The sequence below is a fragment of the Mytilus trossulus genome, unplaced genomic scaffold, assembly GCF_036588685.1.
Source record: "Mytilus trossulus isolate FHL-02 unplaced genomic scaffold, PNRI_Mtr1.1.1.hap1 h1tg000085l___fragment_1__unscaffolded, whole genome shotgun sequence".
NCBI classification, from domain to species: domain Eukaryota; kingdom Metazoa; phylum Mollusca; class Bivalvia; order Mytilida; family Mytilidae; genus Mytilus; species Mytilus trossulus.
The window spans coordinates 7,774-14,974 of record NW_026963295.1 but is presented as its reverse complement, the minus strand read 5'-3'; positions in this window follow the sequence as shown (position 1 = coordinate 14,974).

Here is a 7,201-nt window from a genome sequence, read left to right as displayed (position 1 = left end):
TTGAAATTTTTATTTTTATTTTTGTATTATTCACTGTAAATAAAATTTATATCCCACGCACGCGGGGCATAGTAAAATCAGTGCCCGGCACGTTATCATCAGTATGTTGATGGAGTGCTGAATTATAAAGAAGAAGAAGAAGGTTATGGAGCTTCATGTCGAGATTGTTATCTTCTAAAAATGGTGGGGAAAAGCTGACTTGAACTTTAACCTTTTATTTGCAGTGTTATTATATGGGTCTCAATTCGAAATATAAGAAATTGAGAACCAGCCTTAATTTTGGTAAATGAACTTTATTGAGCTTTTGAAGTCTTATATGAAAAGAAAAATGGGTGTTATGGGACAAAACATCTTACCTTGTGTTAAAGAAAAAAACTATGGAGTCCGAACATTTGACAAAAATTCATAAACCTCACCTTTATAGTACGGGTAGATAGGGGTCTTAATCTAAATCCTCAGAACTTTTAAAAAAAGTTTTCAAAATACAGTGTAAAGGTCAGATTTTGTATGGATTATGCATGGAAAACCTTAATTTTGTGTGATTAAAAGAAAACTACACCATAATATTTTAAGATACAATGTGAAAAGAAAGCTATTAATTAATAATTTGCTTTCAGATAAGAAAAAGAAAAAATGGGACCATTGATATAAAAAGATCAAAATGAAAAGTCTCAGACATAAATTTCATACTACTCTCTCGAAGTTTGCACATTTGTATCAGACCGAGTTTTATAAGCTATTTCAAAATCCAACATGGTGGAAGAAACCCCAGCAATCTTAACTGTGCAAACGGATGAATATGTCAGTTTGCCACATAAACCAGTAAGGTGGCAATAAATTAATGGCTACCACTGCATTGTAATTCTGAAAGATGGTTGTCTCATATTTTTTTTTATAATAAATGAAATAAGTGAGAAATGTATTTGTCTTATTAATTGAGGTGTGAACCAAAAAAAATACCAGGTTTTTTAATTTCTTGTACAGTTGCTGTTGATAAGCAAGCCGAAAAATGAAATAGAATATGCCATAGATTTGGAATCCGCCAAAGATTTGAATCATACAAATTTTACCATAATAACATGAAAAATTTAAATTGTGTACACAAAAGCGCGTTTCATCGACAAAAGACCAATCAATCAAAATCGAATAAAAAATTGGTAAAATAAAATACCAAATAAAGTACGAGGTTAAAAAGCCTTGAGGACCCTGTCTCTAATAATTTGTTTCATGCATAAAAAATCCCATATTATCTATTGGTTATTTTCATTATTATTTCTTTTTTGTCAGCATAACCCTTATTGGAAAATGCCAAAGGATATAAATAAACGTTCTGTTCAAAGATATAAAGGCTTCTAAAATTTAGAAAATGTAATTCACCATTAGATTTTTTTCCGTTTCGATTCATTTGCCATATGTTTTTTTATACATAAAGCGTATACATTACCGTCCTTTTGTATATGCCGCCTTTATAATCAAAGTAATAATTGTCCAGTGTATTCACCGAAAATATTGCATTTGCATGGTTGAGAATTTTGATTCTTATTTTGGTCATTAGTTTGCTATTGGTTGGTTCCAGCAATGATGTTCAAAAATATAACAAAGGACATTGCCAATATAACGCTACCAATTTTGGATATTAGAATCTTAGAACCAATTGACTTCGCTGTAACTGTATATATGAATATTTATCGCCTGTTGTTATTTGCTGGATTTTTTTTACAAATCCATTTGCCTGTGTTGTTCTACTGCAGAAAAACATGCGATCTCCAATAATATATACAGATTTATATATTATTTTGTAAATGATGTTTAACTCACTTTTCCTAATTGCAAGAACCATTGCAGGCGATGCAAACATAACAGGAGACACTTACCCTGCCAACACAAACGGCTACAGCATAATTTGATTAAACATGCATCTATATTGTCGAACGCCAGGAACTCGTCATTTATTGTCTTACATATCGTATATTTTCATTCAACCTATGTAAACACTTTTAGAATTAGGTGTACACATTTAATACTAAACTTGAAACTGGGGTTTGGTGTGGTTAGAGTGTCATTCCTTCTTATTCTATGTTGTTAGATATACGAAGATGTGATATAATTGTGCTCATGAGAAAACTCTCCATCCAAGTCACCATTTGTATAAGCAAACCATAATAGATCAAAGTTCGATATTCAACGTATTTGTTTGTATATTGTGGCTTTTCTTTTGGTAGTTTTTTTTCGGTTTTGCCATTTTATTGTCGGTTTGTTTTTCGACATATGAGTTTGAATATTTCTTTGAAATCTTTCGTCTCATTTATGTTTATGACAAAATAGCTTTTTTCGATATACAACATTTAGGAGACGGTATTTCGATTTTATTGGTGATCTACTTATTGATAACAATTTGGTAAAAGTACAATTTAGTAAAGGAACATAAATTCATTTTCTTCTTCAGTGTCCTGTTTTAGACAATAAAAGATCTGAATATATAGATTACTTAAATAAGGTTAACAAAAACTTTAAAAGCCTCCCAAATAAATCAAAATTAATATGGTTAATGTCATCTGAGGATAATGTTATAATTAAAAAAGTAAGTTTATTATTGTGTACTTTATTCAAAGAGAGAAAATCAATTCTAGATACAGTTTAGTCACCGGTAGTTTGTCCATCTATATTATATTGTAAAACTATATATATATATATATATAAACGAGTCTAAATTGAAAACTACGTTCAAACCTATGACTGCGTTGGATAAAAACCGCAATTTTTATACGTGTGCATGTCAAACAAATTTCGTTGTAGAAGGGTCTAAAAACAGCACAAACAACATTTTCCAAAAGACGAAAAGAGTGAAAAAGTATATTTAAACAAAACGCATTTGACTAACAGGTCGAACAACTGATGTTCTTTAACCCTGCTGACTGCCATTGGCGATTGCCAAATAAAATTGATCACAGGTTGTAACAAAATGGATCTTATTATAAATTTAATACGTCACAGAAAAAAAATTGTTAACTTGTGGACAGGATGTTGTGCCACAAACATTCGGTGTCAATATTTCTTTAGTACACCATATCCGGATTTCGACAATAAATGTCTCTTCAGTGATGTTAGGGATCGAAACGGTATTTGGAAGGCCATATAAAAAGCACCCTCATTTTTAGAGAAAGTACCCTCATTTTTAGATTAACTCTTGAATTTTAAGAGTCAATATATAGGATGAACGGATCATATAAACCGGAGGGAAAATATGATACATGCCCAAACAAAAAATATAAACGAGTCTAAATTGAAAACTACGTTCAAACCTATGACTGCGTTGGATAAAAACCGCAATTTTTATACGTGTGCATGTCAAACAAATTTCGTTGTAGAAGGGTCTAAAAACAGCACAAACAACATGCACATACCCCCATACTTTATATGCCGTCATATGCAATGGAAATAATGCATTTGATTGACCATTTTGATCTTAAAACGAAGGAATAACTTGACTTTTATGTAGTTTCCCGCGCTCTATATTGTATATAAATGTAACTGGCAAATCGTTGTAAATAATCTGAAAACAGATGGTACTGTTTTAATTTCTTACATATACATTCTTAAATAGACATTTTTACCTCTTAAAACATTCTTCTTTATATTTGGGTTACATAAGACCCTTGCTCTACATACTATTTTTATTTTTATTTTCTATTTTGATATAATGATATCATGAAATATAATGAAAAAGAAACATCTAAAGATGTAGACACTTCTGGTCGAAATAAATCATTATCATAGGACCAATCATTATTAATATAAGACTGATAATATTCGCTTTGCAATTAAGATTTTTGTTTTATATTGACGTATAAATTATTTACAAATATCCTGTACTATCAAAGTGAAACATCATAAATTAAATATACAATTCAGCCTTTGGTGATTACTCAGCAGAGTGCATCTGGATATAATTAATTAATTTGAAATTGATCTGAATATAAAACGGTTTGTAAATCCGTTCAAATTATATATTTCATCGCGATGGCTATTTGTTGCAATTTGTTCCAGCAATGATGGTGAAAAATATAACAAGTGACATGGCCAATATAACACTACCAATTTTTGATATTAGAAACTACGAACCAAATGACTTCGCAATACCTGTATATGGATATTTATCACCAATTGTTATTTGTTTGACTGTTTTTACAAATTCATTTGCTTGTGTTGTTCTTCTACAGAAGAACATGCGATCGCCAACAAATATACTCTTTGCTGGAATAGCTATTTCGGACATGTGTACCGGTATTTTCCCCTTGCCATTGGACATTTATTTTTTTCTCCTTCGGAAATTACGAGGAAAGGGTACCGAAAAACTGGTGTGTTGTATATTTCTATTTTGGACAATGTATTCCAATATTATGGTTAAAAGGAAGTAAATATAGATCGCTGGCGCCACCTAGATTTTACATCCAAGATAATAGGTAGAAGTAAATTTATTTTCTGCTGCCTTGGTAATTAGAAATTAAAATTGAAATAGTGAGAAATGAGTGTTGGCCATTGGTGTAGAAATAGCGAGAAATTTAGAGAAAACTCTCTAAGACTAGCAAGATTTTCTGTGCCAAATTAAGCATGGGGTGTTCTTCATTCATACTATTTCGAAAATTCCGGAACCGTTGAGTACCCTTAAAAAATGCCATTTTTCTATCAAAAAAGCTGCGGCACCATATGTGTTTGACCATTGCGATTACACCCAAAGGTGTTGATAATTCAGAATTCAAATTTTTTTTTAATGGATCTTTGATAGTGAAAAGGCAGGACCAAATAAGGCTACCATTGTCGCCTATGTAAATAATTACTTCCTTGTAACCTAAAGCAAAATGACGATTTCTGGCGCATCACTGTATTTTTCGAGATATTTTAGAAATTGGATCGGTAAATTAATAAGGTACTAAGTGATTAACTATATCAGAAGAAAATTGCTGATCGCCGTGAAACTATAGTCTATATCAAATTTTTACTGTTTTTTTGTTCTTCTGTCTCAGGGGTAGGGTTCATCGAGCTACTGTAAAAACGAGAATTCTGTCAAGGACTCTGTCTTTAATATTTTCTCCTCATCCTCGATAACACTGAATGTATTTATGCATATCTAAAAAAAGGGGGGCTTATTTTTGCTCATATTAGCGATTTTTTTGTATTTTTAATGGCTAAAATGTGCCAAAATGACCGTAAAATATTAAAAATTAGGTAAAAAATTAAAGGCTATACATGTTTCTCCTTAGTATCGTCGAATTGAATATTCTGAACACAATTCATATAAAACACATAACAGCAATGATGAATTCTTAGTTTCAGCATTTTTATAGTCTATTTCATAAAATATTTTGACTCTTATGCAACGGTGTCCATATATTCGCGATAAAGACATATAATTTGGACACAGTTATTAAATCATCAGCCTAAAGTCTTTAATATACCCCAATCGAACTTCATTAATCAAAAAACGCGTTTTAAATATAACCAAACAGTCAAAATGAGCTGGTCAATGGTCCCAAGTCTGTAAAAAGTAACGTTTTCTGTAAAGGGGGGTACCTGTAAAGAAAGTCATTTTAAATGGTGAATAATTGTCTCTTTAATCCAAAATTTTGAACTTAAGCAGCAGTAGTATATAGTAATCGACTAACGTAAAGGTTGTCCGATTTTATTTCAATATGTGTCAGTATAGGTTAAAAGGAAGTAAATATAGATCGCTGGCGCCACCTAGATTTTACATCCAAGATAATAGGTAGAAGTAAATTTATTTTCTGCTGCCTTGGTAATTAGAAATTAAAATTGAAATAGTGAGAAATGAGTGTTGGCCATTGGTGTAGAAATAGCGAGAAATTTAGAGAAAACTCTCTAAGACTAGCAAGATTTTCTGTGCCAAATTAAGCATGGGGTGTTCTTCATTCATACTATTTCGAAAATTCCGGAACCGTTGAGTACCCTTAAAAAATGCCATTTTTCTATCAAAAAAGCTGCGGCACCATATGTGTTTGACCATTGCGATTACACCCAAAGGTGTTGATAATTCAGAATTCAAATTTTTTTTTAATGGATCTTTGATAGTGAAAAGGCAGGACCAAATAAGGCTACCATTGTCGCCTATGTAAATAATTACTTCCTTGTAACCTAAAGCAAAATGACGATTTCTGGCGCATCACTGTATTTTTCGAGATATTTTAGAAATTGGATCGGTAAATTAATAAGGTACTAAGTGATTAACTATATCAGAAGAAAATTGCTGATCGCCGTGAAACTATAGTCTATATCAAATTTTTACTGTTTTTTTGTTCTTCTGTCTCAGGGGTAGGGTTCATCGAGCTACTGTAAAAACGAGAATTCTGTCAAGGACTCTGTCTTTAATATTTTCTCCTCATCCTCGATAACACTGAATGTATTTATGCATATCTAAAAAAAGGGGGGCTTATTTTTGCTCATATTAGCGATTTTTTTGTATTTTTAATGGCTAAAATGTGCCAAAATGACCGTAAAATATTAAAAATTAGGTAAAAAATTAAAGGCTATACATGTTTCTCCTTAGTATCGTCGAATTGAATATTCTGAACACAATTCATATAAAACACATAACAGCAATGATGAATTCTTAGTTTCAGCATTTTTATAGTCTATTTCATAAAATATTTTGACTCTTATGCAACGGTGTCCATATATTCGCGATAAAGACATATAATTTGGACACAGTTATTAAATCATCAGCCTAAAGTCTTTAATATACCCCAATCGAACTTCATTAATCAAAAAACGCGTTTTAAATATAACCAAACAGTCAAAATGAGCTGGTCAATGGTCCCAAGTCTGTAAAAAGTAACGTTTTCTGTAAAGGGGGGTACCTGTAAAGAAAGTCATTTTAAATGGTGAATAATTGTCTCTTTAATCCAAAATTTTGAACTTAAGCAGCAGTAGTATATAGTAATCGACTAACGTAAAGGTTGTCCGATTTTATTTCAATATGTGTCAGTATAGGTTAAAAGGAAGTAAATATAGATCGCTGGCGCCACCTAGATTTTACATCCAAGATAATAGGTAGAAGTAAATTTATTTTCTGCTGCCTTGGTAATTAGAAATTAAAATTGAAATAGTGAGAAATGAGTGTTGGCCATTGGTGTAGAAATAGCGAGAAATTTAGAGAAAACTCTCTAAGACTAGCAAGATTTTCTGT